This window comes from Taudactylus pleione, unplaced genomic scaffold (assembly GCF_031769625.1).
Source record: "Taudactylus pleione unplaced genomic scaffold, aTauple2 ptg000386l, whole genome shotgun sequence".
NCBI classification, from domain to species: Eukaryota; Metazoa; Chordata; class Amphibia; order Anura; family Myobatrachidae; genus Taudactylus; species Taudactylus pleione.
Genome location: NW_028284787.1, coordinates 2290001 through 2313457, shown reverse-complemented (window position 1 = coordinate 2313457; position 23457 = coordinate 2290001). Strand labels below are relative to the sequence as shown.

General features: G+C 39.9%; 1 protein-coding gene across 1 annotated transcript in view; it reads left to right on the top strand.

The window, feature by feature from the left end:
* The first annotated feature begins 2013 nt into the window (after window positions 1-2013).
* Window positions 2014-23457, top strand: part of VWC2 (von Willebrand factor C domain containing 2) — a 582935-nt gene continuing 561491 nt past the window's right edge. Inside the window, exon 1 of the mRNA XM_088445627.1 lies at window positions 2014-2653. The gene's annotated coding sequence lies outside the window, so the exon portion shown is untranslated. The remainder of the gene's footprint in view (window positions 2654-23457) is intronic.

Below are 23457 nucleotides of genomic sequence, written 5' to 3'. Positions count from 1 at the left end.
TGAGCCTTGCATACTATAAGTAAATTTGCTTTTATTTACTTCTCCATTGTGCGCCTCCTGTTGTCTTCATATATGCATAGATTCAGCCCCTGGGGAAGGGCTTAAAATGAGAGCAGCACTCTGCAGTGTATTTGGTGGCAGACATTTCTCAACTGACTAAAGAAGTGGACATTAATTTGCGCAAATAGGAAATTTTTCTGATGTGAGCAGCCGTGTTTTCTTATACCAAGTTCCATTGTAATTAATCTCCGACTTTGGGCCTTATTCAAGTTGGATTGCACGGCTGCGTTTGCAAGCAGCCAGTTGATGTTTGTGCTCTGCGCATGCGTATACTTCACAGTGCGCGTGCACAAACCGGCCGCTGTGATCGCAGTGAGCATGCAGTCCCATCTCATAATGATTGACAGGAATCTACCATTTGGAAGTGGAGGGGGGGTGGTCGGCAGAATGCAGGCATGCCTGTGCATTTGAACGCTGTTACAGGGGTGTACATAATTACTCCCCTGTGATTGTATACACTGGCAGAGGTTTAGATTAGAATGTAAGCTCTCATGAGCAGGGACCTCTTCCCTCATGTGCTTCTCTTTACATTTTCTTCTACTCTTTACCTCCCATAAGGACACCTAACACGTGACTTCCAACTCCCGGCTGCTTATTGTGAGTGCTTCAATCGCTATTGCAGCAAAGTATATAAATCGTGTCCTTGTTCTGCACTGTAATGTACTGTAAGTTACTTGTTTCTTGTTTACTTATTAGTTCTATGTACTATGTAAGGCGCTGCGGAACACTTGTGGCGCCATATAAATAAAGGATGATAATAATATTAATAATAGATGGCGACAGGAAGTTTAGCAGTTTGTGAGGTAGGGTCAGGTCAACCACAACTGTACAAATGATTCCGATGTTACTTGATGTTACCGATGTTTTTGCTGACTAGCAGATGCATGTAATGGGAAGTGGGAGGCTTTATACAGTGATGGGCATCTTGGTATAGTGCTGCGGTTGCCGTGCGATTGCATTCATTAGCATATTTTTCAGCTAGTGGGTGCATGTGAATGCAGCCGTGTGATCCGTGCTGAATCAGGACCTTTGCACGTACAGTATGTAAAACCAAATCCTGTGCGATTAATGTCACAGTCTAGTGTCTCTAGTACACTATGAGCAACTTTTTGCCGCTTCTGTAATATAAGAATAATATTGGTAGTAACAGCAAACTTTAAAGAAACATTTGTTACGCTACTATCTGGGAGTCATGGAAGACATCTCAAACCTTATGGCATATATACACTACATGTATGAGGACACATCTACAATATATATTTAGGTAGATAGATATGCTAAGCAACTACAGAATACAGTGCTGTCAAAATTATTTTTAATTGAAACTAATGCATGCTAGTATTACAGCTACTGTACTACAATTTTTACTAATCCTGCTGTTACACTATTATTATTATTATTATTATTATTATTATTATTATTATAAAGTGTTTTATTTAATATACCTTAATCCTGTGCAACAAACAGAATGAGAAAAGTGAAATATTCTATTATTATCGAAGTGCAGTGGTTCTAAAGCAAGTGTGATGATTTATTATATAACTGGGCTTTATAAGGAGGCAACAGACAAGAAATGACACTGTCTGAATTGGAAAATAGAATAGGAAGACTATATGCAGGTAGAGTGTTGACCTGATTCAGTGTTTGCTACAGAAGGATCAGCATCTTCCCCTCCTGGCCTCTAAGCCTCGGTTTTTTTTTTAATCTCCATGGTCTGTGAAATCATACAACTTGAGATTCAAAAAGGCTTTGAAATGCCAATTTAGAGAAGATGTCTTTTGACTTATTGTATGCATAGGCAGAGAGAATCCCTTTTCAGCACCTCCCATCTCCCTCCTCTTGATTCTCTCCCAGCCGGGGCTCCAGATTCATAAGAGTTCAATAGAGACAGATAGATCTTATGTGCTGTTCCCTGCATAGATTCAGTTGTGCTCATGCATTTAAATGAAATGCAAAACACTTTCATTGCGTGCATTTTTGAATTGTAATTCATGCTGTCGGATTTCTTAAAGGACTGTATTCAAGACACTTTTCCCCCCTTTCTAGTGGATCTTCTAGCAGATATTGTAGGTAGATTTGTTGTACAAGGAAAATCCCTGCTAAATGATTTTTCCTGCAGGATGTAGTTAGTTGGCAGCTTAGCTCTTAGCAGCTTGTCTGGCAGTGTCAGACTGAACCTCCTGCTCCTTTAGTGAGTTACTGGACTTTACATCTCGGGTCACTGGCTTTTCCAGTCATCCAGAAATCCAAACATCTGAACCTAGGGGAGGTGACAAAGGAACAGCCAGCTACAGTTTCATCCCAGGAAGGACACCATAAATCATGGGCTATTGCAGGCACAGCCAGGAATGCAGCGAACAGACCAGCTTCCCCGACTGACCTGGAGATTATGCTGATCCTCTCAGTGATATGACACTGCTGACCATTGTGGGAGAAGAGATCATGGCAGAGAGCTTCTGGGGAGCATCCACTTTCACTGATAAGATGACAGAGATAGCTAAAGCTTAACAGGATTATGTTTTAAGGTTACATGGGAGAAAACAGCCGTTCTTATCAACTCGTGTCAGTGTGATAAGGATCTCATCTTGTGATGGTAAGGATGACCTCTGAAAGTTTCTCGTTTTCATAAGCTGATATAAGATAATAAGGGAAGAAGGTACAAATCAGCAAAAAGGAGACCTATCTTTTTTTTTCTCCAGAATTCAATATGATCACACCCACTGGGAGACCCACGTGTATTAACAGATTTGGGAGCTTCATTATTAATACTGGTTAGTAATTGAAAAGAGGTGTGTTGTGATTTGTGGCACTATTATTATAATACCCATTATATGGGAATGACGTCAATTGTTTATCACGTTTCATGGCTTTTTATTCATATCTTCATGTTAAGGCTTCTGGATAACAGTTAGCAGGTGTCACCGGGTTAATGCTTTAGTATAGAATGAAAGGCTATTTAACGCAGCATAGAAGAAAATGCTATTTATTATTTGCTATGTATCTTGTGTATAGTTTGAATTATACATACAACATGTTGATCGTAGCTAGACTGGTGTTTCATGCTCTCTTACACCAATGCAATGCTGGAAAGAAGCAGGCATACATTAATGAGAATTGATAGGATGCTATGAGGATAACACAGGCAGCATGTGACTACACAGTGAAGCCTTTCCACACCTACTGTTGATAGCAATATTTATTTTGGACACGTATATGGAGACGGATGTTTGTCATTAAATACCATGGCTTAATTAAAATGTGTTTCTATTACTGTACTATAAGAGCAATACAGTTAAAACAATGTAAAAGGGACAGTGTGAGTAAATTACTTACTGGTGCTTATTTATTAACAAACTGCAACTGTATAAAAATACTTTGCAATATACAGTATGTAGTAACTCATAAGAAATTATGTTTCATTGTTCTGTCTAGCTAAAGTTAGGCAATACAAGCAAATGAATGATTAGCTGCTATTCATTTTTTTCCCATTTTGCGCTTTGTTGTAAAATGTGTCCAGTTGTTCAATATAATGAACTACACAGGGTTTAATTGATCTAAGAAAATAGACACCTCTCCACTAATGATTTTAAACAGTAAGGTGTCACAGACACTTGTTGATTAAACTATGAAAGTGTTCAGCAGAGTTATTACAAGCATATGATGCTAGTACATTTGATACCTACAATGTCACATACATTGCATTGTACTAACTTTTGTATGTTGACACTGGAAAGCTTTTCTGAATCCATATTTCAGAAACAGAAAGAAAAGACACCAAATTAATTGCTAATCAAATAATCTTTTCAATTATACAGTTACTGATTGCCATTATAAAGAATAGTGGTTTGAAACATCTCTAGTTAGTGCAAGTTTTAACAGAGGTTTTCTTATTAGCTAACCAAAAATTTATATTAAAGATATTTGTATGTTCTCTTGAGTGTTATATTTCTAAACTCCTAATATCATTTTGCATTTATACTTTGTTTGTGTGCTCTCTGGAAAATGTACACAAAATTGCATTATCTTTAGCCCAGTACAATGTGCACTATTAATACAATCTGTTATTAACAATCCAGGCAAGAACATATCCTGTAATCCTTTCAGGACCATGGACAGAGTAACAAAGTACAGGTTGAGTCTCCCATATCCAAAATGCTTGGGACCAGGGCTATTTTGGATATCGGAATATTCCGTATTTTGGAATATTTGCATAGCTTAATGAAATATCTTGGGAATGGGACCCAAATCTAAACACAGAATGCATTTATGATTTATATACACCTTATACACACAGCCTGTAGATAATTTTATACAATAGTTTTAATCATTTTGTGGCTCAAACAAAGTTTGTGTACATACATGAAATTAATTTATGTTTCATATACACCTTATACACACTGCCTGCAGGTTATTTTATTTTAGACAATCAACATAAATAGTAATTTGGGCATTATTTTACTTCCAGGTTGCCATTTGTTTTATTTTATGGGTATGTTAGCTACAAAAAGCCTTATACATACTATAAAATGAATATACTCTCCAAATGTCTCAACAATAACTAATTTAATGCAAAAGTAGAATTAAAGACAGCTGTACATAAGCTTACTTTGTGCATTTAAACATGATTTGAATTTCACATACAGCAATGCAACTACACCCTTTTCCATAAAGTAAAACTGAGAGAAACTGTGAGAGTGAAAGATTGATGTGAAGTTATTTTCCCCTAAAAAAGAGTAGATCAGGCATGCTATTCTAGCACTCACGTCCTGTTTTACCAATTCTGGAAGAGGCATGTGCAAGAGCAAAATTGGAAAAATCAGACCTTTCACTTAGTGGTCATCTTTTATGTGTAAAACCTTGATCTATTCACCATTGCACACTAAGTGATGGTGAAATTGGCAAATTATTTCAGCAATTTATGGTCTGTGCCCATATGCAGGATATACTTGTCTACTCCCCCAGACTCCAGGGAGAGCAGGTTGACATTCCTGTATGCCCCCCACTTTCTAGTGAAATAGGCCAGAGGGGACAGTGATAATGAAAATAACATCATTGTAACCCCTCCCCCGCCTGTGTGATGCCACCCAACACAATTTGTCTTTCCCTCCTCACTGCCACATGCATCTCCCATCTGTGAACTCCCAGAAGGAATGAAAATAAAGTAGGTAAGTATGCTACAGGTTGAAAGACCTAGCGGTCTATTCAGCAACAGTGACGATGTCGCCCAGAATATTATCGGGCAACATAGTCATGATATTTGATCAATTATGATAAAATATGTAAGCTATTCAGCATTATTTTCAGCAGGGACAGCATTTGCGGTAACACGCTTTCCCTGCAATGTCACAGAAGGTATTGTTTTCAGGATTCCGAAAACAATCCCTTCTGTTTGTTCCCTGCGTATGCTCAGTCATGTACTCGGGAACAGTCTCTGTCCCTGCTTCCCAGTGACCGCAGAGGGGTAAGTACAGCTTTAGCCTCCCAAAATTGATTGATATGTGTATACAGGCTTTATACTAGCCTGTATACATGTATATTTATGTGCTTTTATATTTAACATTTATATATAAATGTTAAATATAACTGCACATAAATATACATGTATAAAGCCTGTATACACATATCAATCAATTTCGGGGGGGTTTAAAAGGCTCTAGAGTGACTTGCCTGTCGGCGATCACTGGGAACCAGGCACGGAGACTGGGCGGGCTTACCAGATCCTGCAGGGACTTATGGGAAAATTTCCCTCTGTCCCTGCAGTTTTTGGGAAATGTAAGTATTTTATAACGCCATTCTGAAATGGCGTTATATAAAGGAAATATTTATCGAGTGATTTAACACTTTTTGCTTTGCTGAAAAGCAAAAGTGTTAAAGCACTGTAGAGATCAATGGCTGATCCCTACATTGTGTAACTCTGTGAGATGGGAAGTAATGGAGAAAAAAATTGCGTTATCTTCTCGATTATCCCCTTGCTGAATAGGGGATTTACATAAATAATACGGAAATCATAGTTTCCGTATTTTTTATGTAAAAATATCAATGCTGAATAGACCCTCAAACACACTTGTAAAGTTTCTATTTTCACATGCATCAGACCTTCAACAGTCAGTTGTTTCCTCAATATAACTGCTGAACAGTCCTTCTGAAAAAACTCAGAATTTTCTTTTTAGAGAAAACTGAAAACTGACACTTATACCTTTGATAGGTATAAGTGTCATTAACATAAGTATTTTTATGATTGTATTGAATGGTTCTTCCAGTTTCTCAGAGCTAACATTTTATGGATAACAGGTGAAGATCATTCTTGTGTATGCCGGCATGTCAAACAAAACACACATGAATTGATCTTGAGGTCACATATGGGATAATGTTTCCACATGCATTTTACCTGCGTTTCAGATTAATTATGATTTGTTTAATTTAAGTTGTGCTGTTTCAAAAATACTGTTCAAAACTCTAGTACCAGAGTGAAATGTACAATACTCTTATTTCCATTCTGATGGATTCCGTTATGTCTTAAACTTTTATAAAAAGCATCCTAAAATAAAAAAATAAATGTTAGTGTGGGAACAGCCAGAATGTTTTTAAACTTTACCCCAAAACATTATATAACATATCATAATTAAAGTGACTTGAAATTATTTGAATTTGGTGTTTCCCGAAATCTTAGCATTGGTAACTTTTGGACAGCAATTAGGAAACATTTCTAGATACATTGTATTGAAAACATGTAAAAGAAAAATACATTTATTTTCACTTGCAGAAACCATTACCTATTAGTAAGTATTCTAGCTTAAGGAAATAGCACACAAGTTGTATAGTACTACTTTAGAAAAAGACGTAGTATTATAGATAAAATAAATGGTTTTGTTGTTTTTTTGCTAATGTTTAGTTCTGCTACAGGGCCACATTACATTACATTACATTATTACATTACATTATAGACCACTTGCAGAATAGCTCCAAGCTTTTTTTTCTAAAAAGCTTACTCTTTTTCACATGGCTGAAATCTGTTATGAATCCCAAAGACTACGCCGAGTAAGCCCCCTAGAACCCGACCTAACGAGGTCTTCCGCCACTAACAGCCACCTGTTGTTCCCTTAGAACTAGAGACATTCACCGGTACTTAGGTGGCCGCCTGGACTTAATACTCGGGGTAGTAGTGGCTTATGCTGATGGGATCCAGTGGTAAGGTAAGGAGTTTGGAACAGGAAGTGTTAATGAGTCTACCAGAGATCTGATGGTGTGGCTGGAGAGCCGGTGATGTGGCTTGAGTGCTGAGGTGTAGGAAGGTTTGGCTTTGAGAACCGATGATGCGGCTTAGGAACTGGTGGTGCGGCTTTGAGCTGGTAGCAGGAAAAGTGAGTTGATGGTGCAGCTTTGAGAGCTGATAGTGTGGCTAAGGTGCAGATGGTGTGGCTTTGAGTAGTAGTTGGTTTATTTGAGATGTGGCTTTGTGAGCCGATGGTGTGGCTTGAGAGCCGGTACACAAGTTGGTGTACTTGAGATGTGGCTTTGAAAGCCGTTGGCAGTACGGATGCTGCTGATGTGGCTGGAAAGCTGATAGAATGGCTTGGGAGACCGCTGCGGAGGCTGGTGAGCCGTTGGCAGCATGGAAGCTGCTTGTTTGGCAGGGAAGCCGAAGTAGTGGCTGATGAGCTGGTGGTAGCATGAAGCTGCTGGTGCAGCTGGGAAGATGATGACCGGTGGCTAGACAATACCGCTGGAGAACCAGGACACAATGTAGCTAGAAAGCACAGAATGCAGACCATGCAGCAGATCCGAGAGTACCAAAGGGAATGCTATAGTCAGCGAGGAGGCAAAAGGTTAGCATGTACAAATAGGAGAAACCAATCACGCCGAGCCATGGATAACACGTGACAACCTGTGTCATGCAGATCGCCTAGCAACTGAGGGAATTGGAACAACAAAGTCATGAGAAGGTAAACTGCTAGACGGAGACGTCGTGACCATGACTTGTAACAAAAGCATATACAGTATGTATGTACTGTAAGTGACAGTAGGTGATCTCAACACACATGCAAAAGAGTTTTATGTTCTTGGGTGGCTGTTGGTCAGAAAAAAATTATATATCAATATTTTACTTTTATATAATGTAATCTCATATTACAGCTCTTTTTATCTGCATAACAATTGCTAGTTTTGGTAACAGCAACAACATTGTTGACTTAACTATTGTAGGGTCCCTAACCTGATAAGCCCTTTATAATCATTAGGTTTATTTTTTGTGTAAGAGAGAGAAAATGTATAGTATTTGATATTAGAAATTATTGTCCTTCTTATTAATTATATTATGTGTTCACAATAGAGATAATAGGGAGTATTTTTACTAAAGGTAAATTCTGATTGATTTAAAATTGATAAAAAATCTATTAAAATTGCTCAACATCTAATTTTTTATAAGTATTAGTAAATATGCGACTAAGCCCCAGAAACACATCGATTTTTATTGATCTTAAATTGATGAAAATGTACTGTACCTCTTTGTGTTGAGTGATCAGTTACAGAAAATGCCTTTGAGACACAATGTCACCATTTGTAAAATGTTTTTCAAAACAAGTATTATTGTTTATTTTTATGTGTAATGATATACTAAATATACTGCTGCACTGCCACACTGCTGTTAAACTTCTATATTGTTTCCTCATTGAAGAAATTAGATTTATGTGTCCAGCTGGGTTGCTAAGAAGATTCATAAGCCCATGTGTGGTTGCTACTTATGCCTCCCAGGACTAGGTGTTTAAGTAAAAACAGCTGCAGCTGAGGGTGGGGGGGGTATTGCCCAGACTAAAATTCTGCACCGTCATTATTATTATTATTTTCCTTTATTTATATGGTGCCACAAGTGTTCCGCAGCACCTTACAAAGTACATAAAGAAATAATTTGACAACTGACTTACAGTACAAAATAGGACAAGGACATGGATAATATGCATTGATACATAAGTGACCATAACACCTAGATATGCAACAGAGCGTATGCATCCAGGTGTTAGGTGTCCTGGTGGGGGGTAAGAAGTAGGTGAAAGTAAAGTAAGGAGAAGCACAAGAGGGTAGAGGCCCTGCTCGTAAGAGCTTCTCATGACTACAATCATGCTCTGATGGGGTCAGCCACCACCACCTCATCACCATTGTGAACCACCTAGGTAGGCTCATGTTTTTTATACCCACCTGCTTTTAGCACTCTGATGACCGAATTACAGTAGTTTTCCTAAACCAATAATGACTATGGCTGACAAAGTAGGATTTCTAAAAGGGGATTCTGAATGCTTAATTTAGGGCTGAAGTACTGTAAGTAAATACTGCAGCATTATCACTAAAACTGACCCTGCCAGATGCATTGCCAAATGGGCCACTGACCGAGCTGCTGCAAAGGCAGTCCCCATGCACTAAAAAGTTAGGAGCCGCCTCTGGTACTCACCCTTTTTCCTTTGCAGATCAGGTATGTACAGACTTACCTGAGGGGAGTTCCCTTCTTACAGAACTCTGTGCTGGGTTCCACATGATGACAAATACAGTAGTAGACACTAAGCACTTGGCCAGTTCTGTTGCTTCAATGCATGAAGCTCAATCACGACAGGGAAGTTATATATACATCAGGACCCAGGGTGATATCTGGGCAAGAGAAAAACTCCATGAGGACCCCTACCCCCCCAAGTTGGTTTACTACTTCAGTCAGTCACAGTGGTACTGTATATATAGTTATGATAACATTTATCAATTCTAGCTTGTTCCCTTGTAGACTATTCATACAAAAACAACAACAAAAACCTATTATTTGTCATAGTTGTGGGACAGTGTGTACAGTCATTGCTTTTTACTATTGAGATACATAAACAGTAGTACTAGATGCATTGGTCTTTTTCTCTATAGCAACCTGCTATTCTTTTCTGAATAGCTGACAGTGTGTAACTCTTGTTGGATTTCTGGTAGCTTATGTGTAAAGAGTGTATGCATTCTATAATCCACATTGGTTTTGTTCCCTAGTACTTTTACCTACATGAATCAAGTAATTGTTTAACACCCTTGAAGTAAAATTTTATTGTAAATGCAGAACAGCAGTAAATGGATGCCCTTTCTGGATTTAGTCAATAAGTAAATTATGCCATATGGTGTTCCTGTATAAAGAAAATATGAGTATGTATCACCCTTGTCCTTTACACTGTAAAGATAAAATTGGGTGGACATGCACTTTAAAACATAATAACTTTTATAATCTTAATAAGAATGTTCCTTCAAAATAGAAAATAATTTGATAAGTCACCAGTTGTATCCAGATGGGAAGTCATGACAATAGCATTTTCAACATTAAAAAATGTATATTGATGAGCAGCGGCGGCTCCTACCCACTTAGATGAGGGGGCTGCTGCTGCTGAAAATGAGAGGTTCACTCACCAGCTCCTTCTGGCCAGGTCCCAGCACCTGCGCAATCGATCTGTTAGGCTCCGGGACCTGCTCATGCACATGTCACCGGCTTCCAAATGGCTGCATTGTCTGCAGCCCCTAGGAGTCAGTTAGGGCTGGCGGAAAAGCAGAGTAGTGGCTTCCTCCTGGAAGCCACTCTCTGCCAATAGCAGCCCAGACTGGCAGTCCCAGGGGGAGGAGACACCTCCCCCTGAGAGTACCTGTTGTATATGTGACTGGCAGGTAGCGCTTCCATTAGGAAGCCACTGCCAGTCACAGTGTAGCCAGTCCAGTCATGGACTGCACTGAATACACTGAGGTGGTGGATTTTACTGGGGCAATGATCCAACACTCATTTGCATAGTTACCATGATCTTGATGGTCCCAATGGTTTAATAGTGAGGTCCATGGGCACATGGAACCAAGGTCCAGCTTTGACTGATAGCCAGTGGGGTTAGAACTAGGAATTACTAATTGGTTTTGGATCCTGTACGTAGTATAGGGTATGTACAATATAAAAAAAGCTTTATGTAACAAGTTCTGATATTGAAAGATGCTATGTAAGTGGAAGTTGCCCATGTGGTATCATGCTTACTGTGGGTCTTTTAGTTTTTAAGCTTAACGTTTTTTCATTCAACAGCTGGATGTGAACAGATGACCAGATATTTATTGTACACAAATTAACTGTTTACAAGGAAAGACTTATTTTAGTGCGCTATAGTACTTTTTTGTACAAAATATTTTGTGAATGAATTCTGTTTGGCTGGTTTACTTCAGTAGCATAGAGTGACATTTGAAAAGAAATAAACAAAAAATAAACGTACGCACCATTTTGTAGAAATGTCTATCTAAACAATGTTGTGTTTTTCAAGGAATTGCTTAATTTTAACTAGTACAGTACATTAGAATCAAAATAGGCATTCTAGAATAGTATGCATCCAAATGAAGTCTGTTTCTTTACATTAGACTCTTCAGAAAACTATGAATTTGTCAGACGGTTTAAGGACGTTCCTGCACATAGAGTGCACTCTCTCTGCATATTTACCAAACAACCCTGGTAACTTCTTCCCAGTACCTCCTCCAGCATTAAAGCATATGCCTTTATGCTGAAATAGGGACATATTGGAATTTAGTTTTAATGTACTGTTTTGCTGACTTCAACAATGATAGATCACTTGAAGTGGTCTAATGTTAATATTAGAGATGTGCGCAGACCCCCTTGTTGCTTGTTTTTAGTTCTAAAGCATTGTCATGTTTAGGTTCTGGTTCTGGCAAAACCACTCTCAAATGTTTTGTTTGTAGTTTTGGATATGGATTTCTTTAAAAATTGATTAAAACAATCAAAAACATGTAATTTGGGCCTGTTCCTACAGTATTATTAACATGTTCATCCATTTTACAGCCATTACCAGTCAATTTTGACCACCTCACAGCTCACAATATTGTTTTCACCAGTATTGGCAAAAGGCTGAAATAAAGTGAGCTGGCTGGTTAAACTAAGCCACAGAGCAGCAGCACAAACATGTTCGCTTAATAGTAGAGTATATAGCACATTTACTGTATGTAACACACTGGCACAGCAGAAAGGATGACAATTTAATATACTATACAACCCTAGAGAATGTTTTCATTGATCAAGAAACAATAGCCTTAAAGTAAAAGTCTATTAGAAAATATAATATACTACCAACACAAAGGTCTGGTGCTAGACTTCAAGGCACCCCCCCACACACACACACACATGGTGCTCATTACTCATTTAGCCCCTCAGGTTAAAATTGCTTTGCACAGGTGGAGTGGTGGATGAGTTTTGTGTAAGAAATATATATATATATATATATATATATATACATACACAAAACTTATCTGCCACTCCACCTGTGCACTGTCGTTTTCACCTGAGGGGCTAAATTAGTATGAAGAGGGGGGCACAGGCAGAGGTATGTATGTGTACACACAGACACACAGACGCACAGACACAAACACACACACATATATATATATATATATATATATATATATGTGTGTGTGTGTATATATACAGTCAGGTCCATAAATATTGGGACATTGACAGAATTTTCAGATTTTGTCCTCTATTCACCACCACAATGGCTTTGAAATGAAACAAACAAGATGTAATTAACTGCAGACTTTCAGATTTAATTTGAGGGTAATTACATCCAAAGCAGGTGAACGTTGTAGGAATTATAACGGTTTCTATATGTGCCTCCCACTTTTTAAGGGGCCAAAAGTAATGGGACAAACTAAACAATCCTAAATCTAACTTTCACTTTTTAATACTTTGTTGCAAATCCTTTACAGACAATTACAGCCTGAAGTCTGGAATGCATAGACATCACCAGACACTGGGTTTCATCCCTGGTGATGCTCTGCCAGGCCTCTACTGCAAATGTCTTAAGTTGCTGCTTGTTCTTGGGGCATTTTCTCTTCAGTTTTGTCTTCATCAAGTGAAATGCATGCTCAATCGGATTCAGGTCAGGGGATTGACTTGGCCATTGCACAACATTCCACTTTTTAGCCTTACAAAACTCTTTGGTTGCTTTTGCAGTATGCTTCGGGTCATTGTCCATCTGCACCGTGAAGTGCTGTCCAATGAGTTCTGAAGCATTTGACTGAATATGAGCATATAATATTGCCCGAAACACTTCAGAATTCATTCTGTTGCTTTTGTCAGCAGTCACATCATCAATAAATACAAGGGAACCTGTTCCATTGGCAGCCATACATGCCCACGCCATGACACTACCACCACCATGCTTCTCTAATGAGGTGGTATGTTTCGGATCATGAGCAGTTCCTTTCCTTCTCTTCTCTTCCCATCACTCTGATACAAGTTGATCTTTGTCTCATCTGTCCATAGGATGTTCTACCAGAACTGTAATTGCTTTTTTAGATGTTGTTTGGCAAACTCTAATCTGGTCTTCCTGTTTTTGTGGCTCACCAATGGTTTGCATCTTGTGGTGAACCCTCTATATTCACTCTTGTGAAGTCTTCTCTTGATTGTTGACTTTGACACATATACATCTACCTCCTGGAGAGTGTTCTTGACTTGGCCAACTGTTGTGAAGGGGTTTTTCTTCACCAGGGAAATAATTCTTTTGTCATCCACCACATTTGTTTTTCGTGGTCTTCTGGGTCTTTTGGAGTTGCTGAGCTCTCCGGTGCATTCTTTCTTTTTAAGAATGTTCCAAACAGTTGATTTGGCCACACCTAATGTTTTTGCTATCTCTCTGATGGGTTTGTTTTGATTTTTCAGCCTAATGATGGCATGCTTCACTGATAGTGACAGCTCTTTGGATCTCATATTGAGAGTTGACAGCAAAAATTCCAAATGCAAATGTCACACCTAGAATCAACTCCAGACCTTTTACCTGCTTAATTGATAATGAAATAATGAAGTAAAAGCCCACACCTGTTCATGAAACAGCTTTGAGTTGATAGTCCCATTACTTTTGGCCCCTTAAAAAGTGGGAGGCACATATTGAAACTGTTGTAATTCATACACCGTTCACCCGATTTGGATGTAATTACCCTCAAATTAAATCTGAAAGTCTGCAGTTAAAGCATATCTTGTTTGTTTCATTTCAAAACCATTGTGGTGGTGAATAGAGGCCAAAATATGAAAATTCTGTCAATGTCCCAATATTTATGGACCTGACTATATATATATATATATATATATATATATATATATATATACACAGTATCAGGGGTGTAACTAGAACTTTTTGGGCCCCATAGCAACATTTTTAGGGGTACACCCTAACTTAAGTATTACACAATGCCCACAGTTGTAGTTCCCCCTAAAACACTAAATGCCTGATTGTAATGATGCCCCTTATGCAATGCCCACTGTAATGGTGCCCCCAGCAGTAATAATGCCCCCAGTAGTAATAACCCCTGCAGTGCCCCCACTAGTGAGGCCCCTGTAGTGTGGCCCCTGTAGTGTGGCCCCTGTAATGTCCCATGTAGTGCCCCCAGTAGTACAGCCCCTGTAGTGCCTCCAATAGTAAGGCCCCTCTAGTGCCCCCAATAGTAAGGCCCTCTAGTGCCCCCAGCAGTTCAGCCCCTGTAATGCCCCCAGTTATGCGGCCCCTGCAATGCTCCCTGTAATGCCCCAAGTAGTGCAGCCCCAGTAGTGCCCCCAATAGTAAGGCCCCTGTAGTGCCCCCAGTAATGTGGCTCCTGTAGTGCCCCCAATAGTAAGGCTCCTGTAGTGCCCCCAATAGTAAGGCCCTTGTAGGGCCCCCACTAGTTTGGCCCCTGTAATGCCCCCTTGAGTGCCCCCAGTAGTGTGGCCCCTGTTATAAGCCCCCTCATGCACGCGTACATACATATATACATATATACATACATATAAACAATAAAAAACAACACTTACCTTAAACCCCACTCCAGTGCTTGCTGCTATCCGTCCCCGGTGCCCGCTCCTCAGAACTATGGGAGTGACGTCATGATAGAGAAGGAGCCGGGTGCCCGCTGGTAACACAATCTCAGATGGAATCCGGCAAATGGGGGGGGGGTGATCGGAGGGCCGGGCAAAGCTGCCTAAGCTTGCCTAGTGGAAACGCCGCCCCTGCCGACATACTTCTCCAAAGCTGCTAGTTTAGATGTTGCTAGTAGCAGCGTAATAGTTAAATAAAAAAAAATGTGTGCACCCCCCAATTCAATAACCAGCATCGGACCTCTCAGCCTGGTCTGGTAGTGCAGTATTGAAGGAAAAAATGGCACAAGGTTCCCCCTATTTCGAAATAACCAGCACCGGCCTGATCAAGCAGGGGGCAATGCTATAGCAGGAAGACACACACTGTGGTATCCCACTGCCAAAATTGCAACCAGACCCAAACTGGTCTGCCCAGGACTGGAATCCTTCGGAAGTCAGGACCTGCTGGCACTCGTAGTCTACCTATAAAAATAAATACAGGACACACACACCATATATTGTATACATTTATTAAAAAAATAAAAATCCCCCACACAGTCCTCTTTAACCAATTTATAACTTACAAAATGCAGGGATGTTCTCTTCTTTCCCCAACACATGGCAAAGTGAAAAAATCCAGATGGACTGGCCTGATTTACAGCGTACAGAAGACACATGGTGCAATATGACCCGGTCACTCCTTGCCACTCCATAGACATAAATTGGGAAGTGCTGATTAGATGAGAGCAGACCCTATTGCAGCAACCATTCCCATGCTCTCATCCTATCATTTCTATGTGGTGACCGTGAGTAAACCAGTCACGCTGCACCATAGGCCTGCTGCACACTGCAGCAGGCCAGTTCATCAGGATTTTTTTTATTTTGCCAACATGTCAGGATACTACATGGAATAAAGAGGGTTTCTCCCTACATATTTTAATAAATTGGTGAAAGAGGATGTGTGGGGGACTTGATTTTTCTATAAATGTATACAATATTTGGTGTCTGTGTGTGTATTGCATTTATTTAAAAAATAATGTACAGGTGGACTACAAGAGCAAGGGCCATCATGCTGGAGCAGGCTTGCTGAGACTAGTAGGCTGCCTGTAAAGACATACATCATCTGAGGAAGCCGCTGACCACTCACAATTGAGAGGTGGGGAAATGCGTCACAAGGACTCTATGTCTAATGACTACCTCCGAGCATTGTGCTGGAACCACGCTGTGAGCAGCATTTTGAAAGCTGTAGCTGCAGACCAAGTGCACTCCTCACTGTAAGCCTCTGTATAGACTGTATTGTAGCAACCTGGCAACAGGGACGTAGGAGGAGGATATAAATACTCCATAAAGTCGAGGGTCAATAACAGCTGATAAGTGAAAGCCCAGCCGTGGCTAAAGCTATAAAGGTACTAATAAGCCAACTAATTAAAGGAGCTTCTATGAGATCAAATGTGGATACACATACGTAATACACATACAGTAATTAATGCTATGTGGGACTGCATTATTAACCTTACTAACAAAACAGAAGAATTTGAGAAGCTTACTACCATAGAGACTGCACTACTAATATAAAAACTACTAACTGCTTGTTTGGAAAAAGCAAATTATTAACAACTGTGAGATGTGCAGCATTTAACCCATTGTGCAAACAGTGGATAATCAGTGAATGCATGCTTTATATATTTTTTAATCTATATTATTTATTATATGGCCATATGTGTTTATATTAATAACTTGATGCATTGTTTTACTATATTGATGGTGTGATAAATGATCCGGTAGCACTTCTTAAATTTGTATTTATTGATTCTCCATTTGGATCTAGCAATTACCTCTTATTGAAGCAGCAGCTTAAACTGGATCTGTTGCCAATAGATTAGGTGCCAAGTAAAATTGTTTTATAATTTTACTTGTAAAGAACAATAAATAAAAGCTCTGTGCTTTTAGCCCAGGAATGGTTTTCTCTTGGAAGGGGGAACCCATTTTTGGGGGGTCCTGACATCCCAAGGGATTCCAGACCTGGGCTGACCAGTTTGGGGCAGGTTGCTGTTATGGCAGGAGGACCCCATGCTGTGGTGCATATCCAATTGCAGGCATTATTTTGAAAAACTCTGCGGCGCTGGGTTTTTCCCAGAGCACAAGGCTATTCCTATCCAATAGTCTGTTGAACACCTTCTGACTTATTTCATTATCTTAAGGACAACTTGTCAGGACTTACTTCAGGATGCCATGGACCCCCCTCTCCCCAATGACAGTAATTGGCCCCCCACAGGATTTTGAAAAAAAATCCACAACCATTTTTCTTTAATTGAACACTGCAGGTTTCAGCAGTGCACATAACTGCAGTATTTAAAAATTAGAGGTGAGGTCTGCAAAATATTTTGTGTGCAAAGTCCGCACCCAATTGGCTATGCCCATGTGTGTCTCCCTGCTATAGTGTATTCCCCTGATTGGTTCAGCCTGGCGCTAATTATTGGAACAAAAGGTGAATCTCACACCACCACGCCCTCCCCATTTTCCAATAGTACAGCAAGTTTAGAGGTCCAGGACTGGTTTTTGATTAGGGGGGTCACATTTGCCATGCATTTAAAAAAATGACATTCATCTATTTTTTACACAAAATGAAGCCTACACAGATCATATTAAACTTTGCAGTGCTTTCAACCCACCCACAAAAGCATAGCTGTTCAGGGAGTAATAGGAAGTAGAAGGAATATGCAATCCAAAACACGTAGGATCTGAAATTTCTGGTATTATGACTTTTGCCTTGTTTTGAGACCCACATTTTTTGGGTGGAACTGACCCATGACTTTGTTCAACTCAGAACCCCAAATTTCACTTCTGTCCATTTTCTCACAATCTGAACCTCATATCTCTAGTTAATATCCCCTAATAATTAGTTCACCATTAAAATTGAGAAGGTTTAGGAAACACATGGAATGAGTCTCAATTGCACTCATTTTCCCCAATGCAGATTGTTTTTTAATGTCAAATATAAAAATGCTGCTGGCACAAAAAAATGCCTCTAAAACCAAAAATAGGCATCAGTCATTCAGTCTTTGTCCATCAGTCCAGAGTCCATAGGACAACACAGGAAGGAAGTTGTCTAGAAACCCACTCCCTCCCCACCAGTGGCCAGGGGTACCGTGGGGAGAGTGGGTACTAGGCCCAGGCCAGCTGCTGAGAGCACTGTACATAGTATTTTCCATTGTCTTTTTCCAGAGGGCTGGTACAATGCCCTACCAGCAGTTGAAATCATGACCACAATAGCAGTAATAATGCAATTTTTCTAGAGCTGCAACCACAACATGCAGTATAAGGGCTATATCACACACAACGGTTTTCACCAGCCAGCAAAAAAACTGTCGTTTTTTTGCTGTGTAATAAATTTAATTAACTATGTAAATGGATGGGTCCTATCAGACGGCATGGATATGGCATGGATATGACATGGTCGCCATGTTACAGCTGACAAGGACAGCTGCCGTGCCGTCACTGCAATTTGGTGAAGCACAATTTACAATGTTTCCTTTCACGACACCGGCTTTTCAGAGCTTGTACCCTCCCACAACTCCATCTGCTACTGCTGTGCATGCCTACTACATTAAGATTACTAACCACAACACTAAAAACTTCTCAAAGCCGCTGCATGTGAAATGAACTGATTGCCGGCAAAAAAAGCTTGTGTGAAATAGCCCTAAGGGACGGAATGGAGCTGCTGCGCATGCCCTGTATTAGCACCCTCTTTTATTAAGTCTGATGTGTTTTGGGAACTAAGCACTCAGTCAGTGCATTAGACTAAAAAGCAGCTACCAACAAGAAGAAACAGGTGTCTTAACCTGAGGTGGTAGAATGTGTTCTTAGAAAGCTCAGTGATATCTCATTCTGCTTATATTATGTATGTATATTTGTTATGGGAAGTTTAACCTTTTCCTGAACACATATGTTATCGATATGAAATAAAGTTGTTTGATATAGAAAGTTTCTCCCTTACAGCCTGTATTACAAGCTTTGTCCAGTGGAGAACAATGTGTACATCTATCTCTAGGGCCAGGTGCTAGGTTCTTCTGCTAAGACCCCCCCCTTCACACACATACATCTTGCTGCAATGTTCCTCAGAACAGTGGACTTGGGGGCAGGCCTCTGATGTCATTAGACCCCACCCGCATTGCAGCAAATGCCAAGATTCTCAGGTCCATGATGAGGGGGCAGAGCTAAATGACGCATTCATTTTAGCTCTGCTCCCTTAATACTATTCACATTTTTTTGCCAACTTTACTAGGAAGTGGGCGGTATGTGGGAGTTTCTGTCACTCTTCTGGGGGTGTGGGGCACTGGCCAAAAAATCGTGAGCCTCCCGCAACTTCAGGAAAGTACTGTAGGCAAGTATGCTCTAAAATCAAGATTTACGAAACCCCCCTCTAAAAGTCCTGCATTTGTCCCTGGAGCCCTAAGATAAATGACTTCTAACATTTTGTTGAACTCTCCTATAATTATCATTTCCCCTAGAAAGCCATATCATCTTTATTCCCCCAGAAACCCCCTATCATCTTTGATTTTCCCAGAATTCACTCTATCAATTTTATTTAAGTTCTATAAATAAACTATAAATTCAGCAAAAATGCAGAAACCAAAGTAGTGTGTGGAAAGCTAAACGTAAAGATTGTTGTATATCTGGAACTTTACACCCTTTCAGAATGCCCTGGTTTGACATAAAATTCAATCAATTTGGAATTCCATTGCGACTTTACATAAAATTTACTTGGATAGACTAAGAACATTTTATTTTAGATAAAAATAGGCTCATTGCCAAAACATGAAAGTCTGGTAATGAAACAACTGAAAAAAAATTTACATGTCAGGATAAACTAATACACTTCTTTTTTTACCAAGAGGAACAATAATTTGATTTCTTTCTATACTATATTTTTTATCAAAATAAGAAACTATAGAAAAAGTCACAAGATTACATGTTGGATATAGCTGTTTCCAGTGTATTGTAAAATCCTAGTGTTAAGTGACAGGCAAGAGAGAAGATTAAACAGTCTCTTTTAAAACCAACTTAACACAAACCCTTGCAGAACAATGACTATATGTGTCATCTGCAAACCATGGTTCACAAGTCATAGCAAATTTATGACAAGTACCAGTCAGAGCTTCTTTGACTTTTATCTTGATATGAAGTACTGTCTAGTTGTCTACAGTGTCTCTCATCAGGTACTAGTAAGTGCTGTACAGTGCCAAGTCCCTGTTAATTTTTAAAATGCATTGTTTCGAGAATTTTTCCTTGTTATAGTAAAAAATAAAGTTGTGCCTATTATATATAGAAAATATATTTTTTAATACAACCGCTGCTATTTTAAATTTGCTTAAAAAGTGCAGTAACACTTAATTGGTACATTAGAACATTGTGATTGTGTATCCACTAATAGCTCTCAGAGGAAATGTATGTTTTCATTGTCTGTATATGTTTATTAAGTATGGTTTACACAGTAACAATACTACAACTTATGTAAATTTATTTGCTCAGCATGTTTCAGTACAGATGGAGCACATTACGTTTAGTTTAACATCATGATAGATGGCCTGATTCAGAGATGTACGGTCATCCGAAGATGACCATACATCTCCCCCAAGCCGCAGAATGATAGTCTCACCTGTGCATTATATGTCACTGGGAGACAGTTACATTAGTGATTCAGTGATTGCAATCTGTTTCACCAAATATTGCGCTTTTAAGTTGTGGTTGTCTCTTCCTTACCAGCAACCTAAAGCTGCCGGTGACACATACAAGTACATGTGCTTTAACGCTTGACTCGGAGTGGATCCAGCAAAGCCCCTCTGGCTTTGCAGACCCCCATTGAAGGTTTTAGGGTAACACCTCAGTGATTTCACTGCAATATGCCAAAAAGTCAGCGAAAGGGGTCATTATATTTTTATACAGAGAACCCTGAGTGTGTTAATATGATGTGCTTCCTCATAGTTTAGTGGGGTCTTGATTACACTACTTTCCTAAAAGTACTGTAATATATTCCGTCTGTATTTTTTTTCCAGTTTGAGTTTGTGAGTTTACAACAGTTTCAGGACATATTTATCAATGCTTTGGACCCAATAATTATAATGTCTTATTGCCACTGTAAGCTGTAATAAGAATATGCATACTGCCCAAATGTACTAAAAAACACCAGTGCCATAAAAGGGTGACAGTGTGCCCTGTACTGTTCCCGTCCCTAAAACTCATGACATCATGATGTCATGCCCAGGTGGTTAGAGGACACTGTGGGCAGCTCTATAGGCTGCAGGATACCTGCCCAGAGCGTTCCTTGGAGCCACATGCAGATGCAGTGAGGGTGCCACCCCCAAGCCCTGCATCCTGTGCGACAACACAGGTCACACATCCCTAGTTACAGCCCTGAAAAACACTCACAGGGATAGGGGCTCTAAAAAGGAGGACGTCCCAGCAGTGTGTTAGAAGTGAAGTGATCGCTAATGAGGCTGACCACACATGTGCAGCGCCCATTGCTTTGAAGGGTCCAAAGGGACCCTCTCCTGGTAAGTTTTTCGAAATGTAGCCCATAGGCTACATCAGGCAATGCCATAGAAATCTATGAAGGCTGCTTCTGCTGTCGTAAATGGATGTACCGGAGCCAATATCAGAGATATCTTCTGCCATCCCTCTATGTTACAGTTGGCCGATATTTAATATTTGTGAGTACCACAAAAAACGAAAATGGATGTTTTCAAGTGATATCCTGAAAATGCTATTTGATAAATAGGCCCTGAGTTTTTTGTGAGATTACAAACTAATATTGCATACAGTAGCTTAGCAAAGTGTTTTTTACACGCTTTCATATGCTGAGTCACTCCACTTAATTCACAGAAAGTTAGGTATAGTGACACATACTGTAATGTAACTTGTTGTTAATGTAAGTGTTGCTAAGCTGAATCTAGAAAAAGACACAATAATAGCAGTAGTGGGAAATATTCATTCTAGCTTATATGGAGATGTGCAGCTGTTACAGAAAAAAAAGGCAGGCGTAAGAATACACTGAAATTGGTCTCCTTTCACACCATTCTCAATTCATTGGTAGTGCGTTTTCTGACCTCAAAAAGAGCTATACCCAATTATTGAAACAAAGTTTTAAAAGTGGATTAGACTGTGTTACAAACCCATGGATATATAGCTGTAAACTGTGTGGTGGTTCATCACCACCTCTATGCTATTCAGGGCTGGATTAAAGCTTGTGTGGACCCAGGGCAACTAATGTGTGGGGAACGCTACCAATAAAATTACATTATGCCACACAGTGCCCCCATTACGCACATTATGCCACAGTGCCTAGTATAAACATTATGCCACACAAGGGCCCCAGTATTAATATTATACCTCACAGTGCCACAACTATGCCATACAATGCTCCTAGTATTAATATTATGTGAAACAGTACCCCCACTATGCCACACAATGCCCACAGTATTTAATATTATGCCCCACAGTGCCCAGTCCAGAATAAATACTATGACTCCAAGCATTAAATATTATGTCCCACAGTGTTTCCTCCAGAATTAAGTTTATGCCTCCCCCAGTGCTCCAATATTAAATATTATGCCCATAGTGCCCCTACAGAATTCAAATGATGCCCCACAGTATTAAATATTCTGCCCCAGAGTGCCTCCTTCAGAATTAATATTATGCTCCGCAGTGCCCCAGAATTAAATATTATGCCTAACAGTGTCCCTTCCAGAATAATATGCCCAGTTGTAAATATTATGCTCCACAATGCCCCACTATGCTACACAATAACCCCAGTATTAATATTATGTCCCACAGTGCCCTCTCTAGAAATTATTTTATGCCCCTAGTTATAAATATCATACCCCACAGTGCCCATCCAGAACTAATATTATGCACCCCAAGTAATAAATAGTATGCCACACAATGCCCCCACTATGCCACATAATACCCCCGGTATAAATAATATGCCCTCAAGTACCCCCAGTATTAATATCATGCCCCAGTGTCTTCTCTAATATTATATTATGCCCCCAGTATTAAAAAGTATGCCCTTTAATGTCCTTCAGAATTAATATTATGCATCCCAGTATTAAAAATGCCCCACAGTGCGCCCTCGAGTATACTATTATGCCCTCAGTATGACAGAGCCCTGTGTACTTACCTCTTGTGGCAGACGCTTCTCCTGATGATAGTCCAGTGTCCCAAAGGGAATTCCACTGCTTCTGAATGCAAAGTGCATACAGAGCAGCTTCCGAGTACCTTAAGCATCGCTGACGTGATGTCAAACTTAAGGAACTCAGGAGTCGCTCTGTATGCAGTTGCATTCAGAAGCAGAATCCCAGCGGCAAGCTTGTGATGTCTGGGAGCTGCACCTGCTCTCAGCCATCAGAGGCTCATACCAAGCCTCTGTGGGGGCCCCTGTTTGTAGGGGCCCCGGGGCGACCTCCTCTGTTGCCCCACTCTGGCCCTGATGCTATTGCTCTATCGAATCAGTGTGCTAGTGGGGTAAA